Source organism: Schistocerca gregaria, chromosome X (assembly GCF_023897955.1).
Source record: "Schistocerca gregaria isolate iqSchGreg1 chromosome X, iqSchGreg1.2, whole genome shotgun sequence".
NCBI lineage: Eukaryota > Metazoa > Arthropoda > Insecta > Orthoptera > Acrididae > Schistocerca > Schistocerca gregaria.
In genome coordinates, this window is record NC_064931.1 from 826,833,892 (window position 1) to 826,849,971 (window position 16,080).

Genomic DNA, 16,080 nt, shown 5'->3' on the forward strand with positions numbered 1-16,080 from the left:
TTTGTAACGTTTTCGTTGTTGATGGTACGTTAAAAAGTACCAGTTTTTCCTTCGTACGGTTTGTCTCGGATGGATATGAACCCTGTTTCTCATGTTGAAATGCCAGTCTAGCGCTTTTATACTGCAATATTTCCCTCAGCCTCATTAGAAATACTTAGTCACTAGTGGGGCGTCACCATCAAAGGATGAACTGGTGATGCAAACTCTCCAGTAATGAGTTGCGATTCAGCATTACCTTTCAAGCATCGTGAAATAATATTTTGAAATATGAAACACTGTATTTCTGCTGTGGTATAATTCTAGCATGTAAGCTCTCATATACAGTTATGTTAATGACGAAATCAGTTTTTCGTAGTCAAGGAAGTTGTGTAATATCAAGAAGAGCTACCTCAGCAATGTCGACTGCTTATCTTTGTTCAACGTACTAATCTTTCCTTAAGACAGTGTTACACTACCATTATGATGTGAGCATTACATGAATCCTGACTAAGGAATTTATTGAATATGGAGCACTTTAATTAGGTAAACCATTCTTTCATTTTTTATGCCTTTTTCAGACGATTCTTGTGAAACTCGTATTATTTACGAATATAAATATCACTGTTGGCAGAGACGACAGTGAGGAGCGCTGAATCCTGTGGTTAACGAAACATGTAGTACTGTACGAAAATGCGGAAGAGCGTTCATATGAACAAACAGTAGAGTGACTGTGTCCTTCGTAAAACCGATGTACTATCGCTATTGTTCCTCTTGCCGTTATTCATAGTCAAGTAGCACCTTTTCTTATTGACGTTCTGGTGGTAATAGATATATTCATTCGTTGATATTGTTGATAATCTAAGTTCTATTACAACGTCGCACTTTTTCGTGATTTTTTTTTACTCAAATATCCCATTCCCTGTTATATAAGGAGCTCTTTTTTTCCTCACCTTCTTGACACTTCAAACAAGTTTTTAATATTTTATACTTGATTCGAGTATTTATAGCTTGTCTCAGGGGATTAATTGTAGATGGAATTTTAATCTAAACCTGGCTATTGACACCTGTTATTCGTCTGTTCACGACATCTACTCCTCTTCTGTTTAGTAATATTTCGAAACCGGTTGTCTTCCGTTATAAGTAAAAGCTGTCTGATATGTCTTAGTCTTTTTACCTCGGTTACGATAACAACTTGCAGCCTTCAGGAGATGGACCTGCTTTTAAACAACGAGTCCGAGTGCGGCAAAACGCCACAGGCGTTATACAATCCAATCCCTATCATTCGAGGTCGCTTCTTTGTTCAAGAAGAGAATAATTCATGGGCTTTTCCATTCGAGACGTTGCAAGGCAGCAAGAGAAACATTACGGAGATGAATAAAATAATTGGAGCAGGAGACAGGAAAGAAGGAAAGGTCTGTCGGGTCATAGTAATAAGGAGAGAAAAGGCGGTTGGCTGCGGAGGCGCGAGACCCGAGGTGAGCCCGATGGCGAGCGGAATATTTTTATTACGACACGCTGTTTCTCCAGAGAGCTGCTCTCATTGAATTATTATTTCAGACGTGAACTCAATTCACTAAAAAGATCACATTAGAAGTTATTAGGCGGATGTGAAAATTTTAGCGGCATCTGTTGTACATGTTCGCGGGCTAGTTTCAGAGAATTTTCTTTTCGACTATTGCAAGTTACTGAGAACTCTCTTTCAATTATACGTGGAACCAAGCTTGAAATAAGCGGATATGACAATTAAAACACTTAAATAGAAGAATATATTGGTAACGAAAATTTTGTAGGTAACGATAGGTCTATATAATGACATTCGTACAAATTATAGCAATAATTGAACGTATGTGTGTAAACTGTTGGATGGATTTCAGTAAAACTTGATACACATGCCATTTACAGTTTGTAAATAACCATTGAAGGAGTAAGAACCACGTGCCTCGGAAAGTGGTGGGGATGAGTGTGAGAAAGAAACATAGCTCACGACGCGCTAGTACCTTGGCTATATTCATCCAGTATTCAGAATGACAGTGCTTAGTGACTTGCAACAAACTTTAAAAAATAATTTCAAACCTGTAAGAAAATACGGTTATGCAGAAGTTTCAGTTAAAATGGCTCCCTTGTACGGAAATTACTTAATGGATGTACGAGTGCAAGTTGAAGTGTTGTCATTTCACTAGACAGCTAATAGTTGCCTACATTCGCAACTTCGAACACATTTCACGTACTTTACGAAATTTTTTTCTCGCTGTCATCCCCACAAAGCTTTGATAGGAAAAAGTTTATCCCTTACTACATTTTCGCTGTTGATGCAGTAAAACTGCTACATCAGGCATGACGTTTTAATTTACGACTTATTTCCTACTAACTTTATTCGTAACACACTTTGTGGACAATATTCACATACACGCCTGAACTACATGCAAAGAATATATGACTGTACGAGACATGGTTTAGGAGATATGGCGTCATAAGGACTTAGCTGTGGGGAAATGGAAATGTAAGTCGACATTAAAAGGTGAAATATATGTACAAGTATCTGTGAAATGCTTTAAATATACTTGAAATAAAGGTAAAATCTACGCACGCGGTTAAAAACCACTTCTTAAACCCCTGGATCCATTTCAACCGACCTTGATGGACATATTACTTACTCTCTGGAAAGAAATTATGTGGGGGTAACAAACACCAACCTTCCATTGGGGTGGACGTTATAACGTGGAGGTTGACAGAGAAGGGGCAGAAGAGAAGTAGATGGACTGACGGAGAGGGGGTGTAGGAGATGGAGAGAGGAGGATATGTACTGATAAACACATTAACTGATATATATACATACTCGGGTAGCGCCGGTTACTCAGCTAGTTAATAACTAGTTATTAATACTAACACATTGTATTTTAAACGTTGTATATATACTAGCATAATGTAACTGAGATGAGAGTTTCCTTCCCATCTTGTTCTCCGTCTCCAATGACCTCGATGACACGACGCTAAATACTAATCTTCCTTCCTACCTTCCTTCTTTCTTTTGTGATCTCGATATCGACGAGACAAACTTGAGATTTCAGCTTCTATTGGTTTATTATCGGGTAAATATCTTATGTAGACAACATAGTTTATGTCTGTGTACATGGAAGAAATCTTTAGACAGTACACTACACAGCGGTATGGCTGTTAGTTTGTTTGCCTTTAGATTCGCTTCCACATTCGTATCTGCCACTCTTCTCTTACTTGTCATCAGGTAGATGTCTGTCATACGTTATACCTACTTATTGTATTGTCGGTCTTTCCTTTTATATGGTTACACTGGCCTTCTAAAGTCCGTCCACATTCGTGATCAAAACAGATAAAGCCGCGCTGAGTTGCCGCGTGTTTTGAGGCGCTCTGGTGCAGATTGCCCCTCCCCTCCCGCCGGAGGTTCAAGTTCTGCCTTGGGCACGGGCGTGTGTGTTGTTTGTAGCATAAGTTACTTTAAGTTTCTTTAAGCAGTGTTTAAGTCTAGGGACTGACGATCTCAGCAGTTTGTTCCCTTAGGAATTCACACACTTCAGAACATTTGAAAACCGATAATGTTTCATTCACATAACATATTGAGCCTTTTACACCGCGTTCTGTAAAACTTTTTACATATTTTGTAGTGCGCAAGCCACACGAAGAGGTTCGAAATTATGAAGTCCTTGGAACATGGAAATATTCAATGCCTTACGTTTGTCTTGTCAGAGACGCCTTTTTTCTTCTTTTCTAGGCTTTGCTGTGTGTAACTGTAATTTTAATTTTGGAAGTTATTCTTCAGTTTTATTCAGAGGAACTACTTTTAATCACTTTGATGTAGATATTATCTTCCTACGGACATTTGTGACTGTGTTTGCTTGTTTAAAATATTTCACGTAGATTAATATATTACAAAGATATTTCATCGCAATTCATTCTAAGCTTTTCCTGCATTTGACTGATATATAATGAGTTTCTTTGAACGTTTCATTTGGGTGAAGCCAGAATCTTCTGACATTGTGCACATCTGAGTCATTTCCATTTGCAGTTATTCTTATCTTCCTTTCACTGACGTCGTTATGTAGCACATGTGTGTACCAGGCAAGTATCAGGAAGAGAAGGACGTCAATGGTGCAGCTAGGAGAATAGTAAGATCAACTTGGACTGAGTAGGACTCGTCAAACGGAGAATATCCTATTTCTTAACATGGCTATAGATTCATGAAGGGCGTGGTTGGGCTCTGCAGCACATCTGTCGTATACACGTATACATGGTTATACCTGTACATAGACTTTCCCACTACACGTATGCCTTTTCCTAACTTTTCTGGTTAAAGTAGTCTGAGTCCTATTGGGCCTCTTTTTGGGAGCACGGTGGAAACCTAACAAATACTTGAAAGAATGATATGTAGTTTCCTGCGGTAAAAAGTGAAACAAATGGTGTGAAGAAGGATCGGTAAATATGGAGTAAAAAAACTCCAAGACTTACACGTCATACTTAAACAAAATATTAGTTTTTATTACATAAATTTATTTTAATCAATCTAATTATTGCATAATCGATTATATTTTATGCATATGCTAACACCATCTCTGTAAGCATCCAGGATAATAATACTGCTCTTCCACACAATGACTTCTTCTTTTGCAGCTAGATTGGAATTTTATACTATTTAACAACAATATTAGGTCCTACAATACGAAAAGAGAGAGTCGATTTCGGTGAAACTGTGAGGTAACGCGACGAACGTCGCTCGTTGCGGAGACGTATGCTCCCCTTCGGCCAGTCTGGAGTGCAGGTCGCCCGCCGCGTCCGTATTTCGTGGCTGCGGCACTCAAAGCGCAATCGATTTCTTTCTGCTAGCCGCACTGCCTTATTCTCGCAACACTGCCTCTCCGTTCCTTCGTATATCGATACATGCTGTTACTCCTGTCTTGAAGACATACAGCTACTGTAACGACTTGAAAAATGAAGACTGAGATCACTTTTCAGCTAGAGATGGGATTCATTTCGGTAACTCATTGCGGTCATTTCAGTCATTCAAGAACAACTCTCATTTCGATTGTTATACGAGTTGGAAAACCTCATCTTACTATCTATTTGTTCTCAAAATGGATATTCTCCTGACTCTGACAACAACGACATTCACATTACCACAGGCATCAAGTCGTCATCTGAATCCGAGAGTTGGCAAAAAAACAATTAGTGTCCAGTTTTTCCATAAGACTTGTTCTGCTGCCTGTCATAATGAAGTACAGTACTGACAGCTGCTCGAGCTTGGATTTATGCTCCCGCAGAGAAATACTGACAATCACAAACACTCTATTTGTGAGATGTGATTGAAAGACATTGAAAATCTGGCACCACGTGGATGTCGCACTGACGTATCTTTTGCTGAAATAAACTATAAATTTCTTTTTATCGCGTTTGAAGATGATCTGAACGAAGTCGTGTACTTTTGGCTGCCTATAATTTATTATGTGCTAGGCCAATGCGAAAGCTTGGCGCCTTTCAAGACATCTTGGATAGTTATGTTCGAGACTGACTCGCAATATTTTTAAACTCGTGTATGTTTGAAATTATTGTTTGTTCTGATGAAAGACGTACGAAAATATGTGATGTTGCATCTCTAGGAAAAATAGAATTCTGATTGAGAAAAAATAAAAACCGTAACTGATTACTTCTCCTACAAACCTTAAAGAAATCAATTCTCAAGTATCTGACAGCGAGTTTTAAAATATTCTCTGACAACTCGTAACAACTGTTCTGCAATGCTTCTGTACTCAACGGACAACTTACTTCGTCCTATCGCTGCATCTGTGTGATCTGCAACAAGCTAAAAGTATTTCAAAAGCAATACTGCGTCCATGCAGACAGCAACGCATGATCATAATAACTGCAATACCTACGGCCATACCGCGCGGGATTAGCCGTGCGGTCTTAGGCGCTGCTGTCACGGACTGTGCGGCTGGTCCCTGCGGAGGTTCGAGTCCTCCCTCGGGCATGTGTGTGTGTGTTTGTCCTTAGGATAATTTAGGTTAAGTAGTGTGTAAGCTTAGGGACTGATGACCTTAGCAGTTAAGTCCCATAAGATTTCTCACACATTTGAACAATTTTGAACTACTGCCATATTTTTTTTATGTAGAGAGATAGTTTAGTATATTCTCAAAATAGATATTTAAACACTGGCAAACCTTACACAGGCTTTGAATACTTTGTAATGTCTATACTCAATCAACACATTTCTGGCCACAATAAAGATACGAACATTACTCTCAGTGTTTGTATACACAAATCACAAAATCCCTCTAGTGCGCAAGCAAGCAACGACTACGTGCAACAGAAAGGCACATAACCAAAAGTCCTCGATTAGTACCGAAGCCTCCTCCGGCGCTACAAGCACGATCACGGCAGGCTGCGCCCTCTCATGTCGCGCTGCTTCTCCCCACTGCAGGCTGCGTCCGACCATATCCGACTCCTCTGAACAACTGTTCGCTCGCTACTACTTGCGATAATAATATGTCAGACACAGAGTTTGTGCATGCACACTACAGCAGAATCACTGCTCAACTTTGCAAAGGAGTATTAACGTCCAACTTTCAAATTTTGCGCCGCAGGCAATATAAGCTTTCAAGTTTGGAAAGAAACACGCAGCGCCTTAGTGTTCCTTAAACTCTCAAACTATTCTGAAAAGTTTGAAAAGTTGAAATCACTTTAGTCTATGGGTTATGTGAAAATTATGGAGATAACAGTTATTGGGAAGCGCGGATGGTTAGACTCAGCACCGATGCCATCAGCTCCGACTTCAACACGAAGAATGCTTGAAAATTCCATAATGTCGGTATTTTATTGGCAGATAGTAAAACATAGAAAGCGAGCATGATGGTATGTGCTCTTTCCTCCAAACTCTAATACATGTCGGTCTCATTAAGAATCATGAAATCAGATGGTGAAATATTTAAGAAGAACAATTATAGCTCCATTATGTGACCAAACGAATCGTATTCGTCAATGAGCAACGTTTTTGCCGGTTAAGTCACTTAGTATGTAGCAAGAATGCTGCGACTTTTGTTGTGAGAACATGTTATCAATTTCTTGGCAAACTGTACACACAAAAAAATAATCTCTTCACAATTAGTATTAAGAAGTACCTGGATAGTCAAGTGAAAGAAAGTCTTAAACCAATCAGTCAATAAATAGAAGAAAGATGAAGGTTTCCTTCATATGGTGAGGGCTTTGGCTCAGATGAATGTGGATGAGAAGGAAAATTGGCCTAGGCTTAAGTGAGAAGCCATATCAAAATTCATTTGAATTATGGAAAGCACGTTCTTCTTTACACTGGACTTCATCGCGATCTCTATTCTATATCCATATCTAGAAGGTGTATGACAAAAGATACATTGTGTAACATAATTTGTACATTGAATTGTGATATGTTCAAATTGAAGTGTGTTGGTGATTCAGCGTTTGAAATTGTAGAACTAAATGAACTCTATACGAACACGCCTCGAAAGGCCCCTTAGGTACCTACCGACCGCCGTGTCATCCTCAGCCGTCAGTGAACTCTATGCGAACACGCCTCGAAAGGCCCCTTAGGTACCTACCGACCGCCGTGTCATCCTCAGCCGTCAGGCGTCACTGGAAAGGGATATAGAGGGGCGTGTAGTCAGCACATCGCTCTCCCGGCCGTTGTCAGTTATCGTGACAGTAGCCGCTAATTCGCTGTCAACTCCTGAACTGGCCTCACGAAGGCTAAGCGCACCCCGCTTGGCAACAGCGCTCAGCAGTCCCGGATCGTCACCCATTCAAGTGTTAGCTAAGACCGACAGCGCTTAACTTTGGTCATCTGATGGGAACCGGTGTTTCCATTGTAGCAAGGCCAATTGTGGAAAGTATTGGTCTTTAATTACTAGATTTTTCATATTTCATTTGATTATTAGGTTCGATCGATTATGATAATCTGCATATGGTTCTGTGCCAGCAAAATAGTATGAACACAGACAACTTCCAGCCACGAATGACAGTAACAGAAAGCATAAAGCATTATGCCAGTCTGGCCCCCACCATAAGGGACTTGCAGTTTAGCCATGTTTATTATTTTCTCACGCTACCCGATACCCACTACAACTGTTATATTTTTTATACCATTTTATTGACACACAATGGTATCACAGTGATCATAATTTATCGCAACTAGTACTCGAATAAAATACGAAAATATCTAGCGATTTTAAACGAATTCATTGTACATTTCGAAGATTTATACCGCATACAGATAAAGCGGGAAAATATCGTCCGCTAAGTCACAAGGTGGACGAAATGTGTACTGAGTGATAGCGACAGACGGAGAGGATTGTTATATTCTGCAAGTCATCGCAAGGTGCATGGTAGAAGATACCACGTACCACTACTAGTCATTCCACTTGCTGTTTACTCGTAAACAGAGCGAGGGAGAAACAGCTCTCTATAAGTCTCCGTGGGAGACCTAATTTCTCTCATCTTATCTTTGTGGTCCTTAGGCGAAATGTACGTTGGCGGCATTATAATCGATCTGCAGTCGGCCTCAGATTCCGCTTATCTAAGTTTCCGCAATAGTGCCTCACGAAAATAGCGTCATCATCCATCCAGGAATTCCCACTTTAGTTCACGTATCATCTCCGTATTGGTTGCGTGTTGATCGAACCTACCGGCTACAAATCTAGCAGCGCGCCTCTGAATTACTTCGATGTTTCCCTTTAATCCGACCTGGTGGGACTCCCAAACTGTCGAGCACTGCTCAAGAATCGGTCGTGCTAGCTTTCTATACGCTGACTGCTTTATAGATGAGCTACACTTTCCCAAAATTCTCCAATTAAAACAAAGTCGAGCATTCACCTTCCCGAGTATCCATCTGACGTGGTCATTCCATTTCACATCACTTTGCAACGTTACTCCTAGATACTTAATCGATGTTACAGTGTCAAGCAACAATAACTAACAACGTATTCGATCGTTACAGGATTGATCTTGCTACTTAACCGCTTTAACCTGCGTTTTCCTACATTTAGATGAACCTGCCATTTATCATACCAGCTAGAAATTCTGCATGAGTCATCTGACATCCCCGTGCAATAAATCAAAGACAGCACCTCCCGTACACCACACGTTCGCCAGCAAACAGCCGTTCACAGCTGTTCGTTCTGTCTGCCAGATCATTTATGTGTATGAAGAGTAAGAGCGGTCCTATTATACTTCGTTGTTGCACTCCTGGCGGTACCCTTGACTCTAATGAGCACCTGCCGTCGAGGACAACGTAATGAGTTCTACTACTTAAAATATCTTCTAACCACTCATATTTCTGATAAGCTAATCCGTTTGCTCCAACCTTCGTCAAAAGTTTGCAGTGGAGCACCGTATTTCCGGAAATTGGGAATATGGAATCTACCTGTTGCCATCTATCCATGTTTTGTAGACTGTCATTTGTGCAATCCAAGCTCACACTCAAATACTCCGCTGCATTCATTGTGTAGTCTGTCTGTTGTTATGCCTTTGAAGTCCGTATTCCTGTGAAAGGTGTTAGCCTTTTGAGGAATTCAGGGCAGACTGTTAATAACTAGGAAAATAACGTTAAGGGTAAGGCGTGCCCAATTGGTGTAGATGAAAGTTATGACCGCATTTCACATGAGAGTGTCAGGTCAAGATTTTATTGGAACGTGCTTAAAAAGATTGTTGTCTGTAAGTAAAATGCTGACAGAATATGGCGTTAGGAAGTCGATCTAGTTCAAAGACTTTTTTATGTTACAGTGAGGTACAACATCCTTGACTAAACATGTACACACACTGGCTTTCCTATAGCAAACAGAAACTATAAAAAGTAGTTACCGTGGATAATCCACGGAAAGGGAATCAGCATTGTGCTCGCGGTTATCGATGTTCCGGGACGACGCATGAGTTTTCAGTCGCCATCGGCGCTTATGTATGCTCGCCAGTTACACAGAGCTCTTGACGAAAGGCAGCTCGCTGTTTGCCGGACTGACACAAACCGCAGGCTCGTCGATACGTTAATAATACCGCAGCCAGCGCCACAGTTTTCGGGGCCTTGCGAAGAGCAGAGGCCCCTCTCGCCGGTTTGCTTTAACAGAGCCCGCAGTAACGTTTGGCTGTTTCGTTTATCTTCTTTATTTAGTCAATGGTTGGAAAAGCATAACCTGTTTATAAAAGACATGCAGCATTGTAATGGGATCTACTTGCAAGTTCTGCACGTTCATTTGAGATTTGCACTCGATCAGATTGAATTAAATGTTATATCATAGCGACAGAAGTGCCGTGATGTCAGTCCTGAGCCCGTTCAGGCTCCAAGTATTCATTTAAATATCAGGGTAATTTCAATCTTTATAAAGCAGCAAAAGTCGACTCTTCGTAATGTGACTCAGAAGTGGGAACGCGTAGGAACAACCATAGCTGAATCATGACTAGGATGACCTTAAGCGCTGTTGGACATGGGCCGTCAAATATTGCGGAGAGTGACTGTCAAATGGTCACGTGAAACTAGTGGAAGGAATGGCTGATGAGTTCCGAAATGCTACTGGCATTCTAGGTATATCAAAGACTGTGTGTGTTGGAAACTATAAAGAATGGGGTACAGCGGTCGAGAAGCTCTAAACGAAGTTTGAGGCAGTGTAAAGAGCGGCTCTGCTGGACAGCGGATGACTGGAAACGACTGTTTGGGAGTTATTAATCACGTTATAACCTGTCGCTATTCCGTGGAATGATTTAGATTAGACGAATGCCTAGACAAAGTTACCTGCCACCATGTGCAGTGTAGACAGTGAATTACGGAGTTAGCGTTACGGCATGGGTGTGTTTTTCGCGATTAGGATGTGGTCCTCATATTGCGAAAAGATATGAAAACATTTTACATCATCGTTTAGTGCGTACTGTAGACGTACTGTTCCGAGATAATGATTGCTTGTATCAGCATAAAAATGCACCCAGTCATGAAGCAGTATCTGTGAGGCAAAGATTTGTGGACAACAACGTTCCTAAAGAGACTGGCCTATCCAGAGTCCCGACTTGAACCCAATGGAACACCTTTTGGATATGTTAGACCGATGACTTCGCACGACATCTTAGCGTCCATCTCTATCTTCTGTGGTTACGGCTCAAGCCGTCATGAAGCGAAGTGTGGCCACATCACATGTTAATGTCCGCTAACAGATGTCTGGATACTTTTGATCAGATGCGGTGCATTTAACCTCGCTATAGACGTTATCTATGACAACACTTCTGGTAAAAGATGTATTGTGCATAGTACAAGGTGTTATCAGAAAAGATAAATGACAACAAGAGAATACGTGGCTACTCTCGTAATTGTAGGTTACAAAGTCGGATTAAGAACGCGTACTTTTTACTACGTAATGTTATTCTTGGCGGCTTCACTCATTCCCAATGTCCTCCCAACTGTTTCGGGATATTCCTTTCGGTTTGAAGGTACAGAGTAACATTTATATATTTTTTTCGTTTTGCCTTTACTGTCTTGTGAATGTCACTAGACGGGGTTACGTAATGACCAGACATTGTTCCTGTATTCGGCGGGACGTTAGTTTAAGACCCCGCCTGGCCATTCAGATCTAGGTTTTAGATGATCACTTAAGGTAAACACTGGACGACTTCGAAAGGCACAGCCATTTTCATTCCCATTTCTTTCTCAATCAGAGTTAATATTCCGTCTTCCATTACCTCTTCGTACTTCCAATCTCTCCTTCTCCTCTTAATGTTATTGAAACGTTGAATTTAATGGCTTAAATCACAGTAAATGCCTTGAAATATATTCTGAGATGCATTTTAGGGTCTTTTTTGAAATTATACATCGTTGGGTGGATCGACTTCTACGGTTTGGAGTCATCTAGTGCTACCTCAGAGACGCTGCTATTGTCAGAGTTATAAACACTATCATTTCTTTTTATTCCAACAACATAATGCTCAACCCGAAAGATTATAGAGTATCTACGCCTTTTGTATAGCACAGGTTTCCATCTATAGATTTGTAACTATTACTAGCGTGGCACCTCGGTTTATTAAATATGCAATAATGAAACCCAAATGAGGGTGTTTGCCAATTTGTGAGGAGTGAGGAGCTATACTGAAATAGAAAAAAGCTGATCCGAGATAGTGCGAAGGAAACGTGCATCAAGGTTTTTGCAACCTCTGAGGGGCTCTGATTCTCTGCATTTCCTGTGTAAGCATTTTGAAAGCCTTTAACTGACCTACGGAATATTCTGATGCAAATAGCTTCCTCGCAGACTAAGCTCTGGGGGGTACCGAACTGCGAAGGCTTTACGGAAGCCTAGTGATGGTATGGACGCATTAGCAGCGGCCTATTACTTCCACATACTCGAGGGAGCAATATTAGGGCGATACAGTGCTCAGGGAATCTGTGCTCCATTGTCGAGCTTCAATTAAAAAGAAGATGACAGTTTCTTTGAATGTGGTGATTTTAAATGTTTCTTTCTTCATTAGACACTTGGTTCTCGGAATTCAGTATATTGAGACAATTTGTTTCACGTAAATGGCCCGTCGGAACACCAGCACGCCCTGTCACCACGGTTTCTCACATTTTTCCTGTGTCGTAATGAAGTACGTCAATTAGCAATAAGCCACTTGCAAGTATAGAAGACTGATGGACGCGACCGCTATCGATGGTGAAGAGGATGGATACAAAAAGGCCTTAATGTACAGAACGCTACAAACGATTTACTACAGACAGAAAAATTACGAAAAACCTACGTAAGAATATCAACAGCTAAACTCAAAGCGTGACGTCATGGTGTCGATTGACTGAAAGCTGGGGTCTCAGTATAGGAGTAGCACATAGTAGACACTCTAGAGGTGCAGACAAAAATTCTGGCAGCCAAGAGAGCAAGAACGTGTAGAACCGACAAAGTAACGTACATTATATTCTAAACTTTGCACTCTTCGACGCACTACCTATAGTTCCAAATACTTAAATATCTGATTTTAGAACGTGTAATTATAATAATTTCTAACAGATCTTCGGCTTCTTATTATAGACAGGTAACGAGCACCTATAAGGATGGACATGGAGTGTAGCTTGTGAGAGAAGGAATACGTATTTTACAATTATCTTTGCTCAGGGTCCAGTAAATCTGTTTGTAGCTACTTTCATAAAGAACTCGAACTGAATATAGAAATACGAGGGTCATCCAATAAGTAATGCACCACATTTTCTTAAAAAGCCATTAATATACGTAAACGAACTTCCTTGTTCGTGCTCCACATTTGATGTTTCTTCTGTGCGCCGGTGAAATTTGGAACCTTTCAGACAGATTGTAAAGCCGTAGTACAGCGTCAAAATGGCGTCTACATACGATTCAGGTTACAAGCAGCGTGCTGTTATTAAATTCTTGTCTGGAGAAAAAGAAACCGTCGTGAATATCCATAAAGGCTTGTGTGCAGTGTATGGTTCAAATGGCTCTGAGCACTGTGGGACTTAACATCTTAGGTCATCAGTCCCCTAGAACTTAGAACTACTTAAACCTAACTAACCTACGGACATCACACACATCAATGCCCGAGGCAGGATTTGAACCTGTGACTGAAGCGCCTGGAACCGCTCGGCCACCAGCGGCCGGCTGCAGTGTATGGCAATGCTGCAGTTGATAGGAGTACAGTTGGGTGATGGGTAAAGAAGGTACGGCCTCAGGAAATACAGAAACAGAGCTCCATGATCAGCCACTCTCCTGACGCCCTGTCGCAGCCAGTGCTCCAGACATACTGAATTGTGTGGGTGTAATTATTCGTTCCTACCGGCGGGTCACAACTCGATAATTGGCTTCACAGTACTCGGTCAGCATTGGAAGTGTGTCTGCAATGATCGGGACTCTCGGATATTCAAATAGGTGCTTACGATTGGTACCACGAATGCTCACACAGGACCGCAAGGTTCAAAGGATGGCCGTTTCATCTGAATTGTTGGAGCGTTTTGATACTCTCGGAGAGATCTTTCTGTCACGGATCGTTACAGGTTACGAAAGCTGGGTGCACCACTTTGTGCCGGAATCAAGAAGACATTAAATGGAGTGGCATCATACTCACTCACCACAAAACAAGAAATTCGCGACTACACACTCTGTCGGAAAAGTCATGGTGACTGTCTTCTTGGATTGTGATGGTGTTATTCTCGTGGATTTGATGCCAAGAGGGTCAACCATCAATTCAGAAGCATTTGTGAATACTCTGAATAATCTCAAGAACCGTTTCCAACGTTTTCCATCGGACAAGAATCCAGCAGAAATCTTGCTCCAACATAATAATGCACGCCCACACAATAGTCTGAGAACCCGGGAACACATCGTCAAATTGGGTTGGAAATCGTTGCCTCGTCCACCCAACAGTCCAGATCTGTGCTTACACAATACTAGAGCGATACAGTGCCCAGAATACAAATTTACTTAAACTTATTTTAGACAACGTTTTAACACGTACTGCAGTCTCAACCTTTACAACTGATCTCTAATTTGCGACAATTTCTTTCTTAACAGAATTATTTTTGTTGTCTCGACATATGATATGAGAAACATTAAGCGGTGTTGATAGCTAACCCTACGTTCCGTATGCTTCATATGGTATGTTACAAAGTTGCACAGTCACATAATGGAAACCTAAAAGTTCGGGAGTGTTCTCTCAAAAGTCGTTGGTAAGATATGTTGCGTTTTGCAGTAACTTCCTTTTAAATGGCCATAAAAAATATAGTGCCTATCCTGGCAGCGACCTTTCTGGGACCGACTTCTTAAATAGAACCCAGCTTGATCATTCAGCCTCACTTTTATCGGTGTTTTGGAGCAGACAACACAGATCGTCCTGCTCTATCACAGAAGACCTCGTGAACGGCTGTCAGTCTTCGTCAGCACAACACAGCGAGATGCTAGCGCCTACAATTTACGTAACGCGCCATTATGCTCCACTGTTGCTTCCCGTTGCTGGCGTTTCTCTCGCTCGTCTCAACCTTACATGGGCTTAATTGATTGCAATTTTGTAACTTTTACTCTAGCTGATGCTCGACACTCTTTCCTCAAGATTTCAGTGCTTAATATTCGTTACATGTTATCTTAGAAGTCTAGAATGAAAGACATATCTCAGTTATGGAGTAGAACTCGGGCTCTTCCGATTGTTACGACTGTGTTTCTGTCCTTTCTGTTCACCTAGAGCTCCATGATTAGCTTGGATTAGTCCATATCTAGTGTAACTGGTTGATTCACGCCTGCAAGTAGGATGGAGTCGAATGCTTCTAAAGCGACAAGGAGCGGCATCTATTTCATTGTGTACCATTTCTCAGCATAAGTGGCGAGTAGGCAAGGTGTAACGCCACAATCGGACAGAGAAAACGTAAAAGAAACTCGTGCCTTCATAAAAAGAGTTATGCGAGAAACATAAAATAGTTTTGGCAGTCACAGTGAAAGATGAGAAATAGTCACGTCTGAGTTTTAGCAGGTTCAAATGGTTCAAATGGCTCTGAACTCCAAGGGGTTTAACATCTGAGGTCATCAGTTCCCTAGAACTTGGAACTACTTAAACCTAACTAACCTAAGGACATCACACACATCCATTCCCGAGGCAGCATTCGAACGTGCGACCGCAGCAGTCGCACGGTTCCGGACGGAAGCGCCTAGAACCGCTCAGTCACAGCGGCCGGCTTTAGCAGGTATGTTCCAGTGGAAGAGCTTAGCCATTCCCGTTGGGATGCTACACGAGGTTTAAAGGGGCTGAGTACTGGTCCATAGCGGTAACAGGAGATTAATAAACTGAAGAGGTTTTCCAGGTCACCTGGAGAAAACAGCGGTTTCCAAGTGACAAAGAACTCTCTCTAAAGTTAACTTTACGGAAAATTAACTGTCTGAACATGAGTACGTAAGATTAGTATGAAATTAACAATAATTTGCATTAGAGATACAGGAAAACTAGAAACTCTCTTTTATAGATATACACATTTAGATTAATCTGAAGCTGGAACATGCGCTGTGTCTTACTTAATAGTTACTATTCATTTTCTGGCATGAATTATAAACTATACAAGTAAGTTTATATTACTTCTGAACTAAAGCAGACCTATGA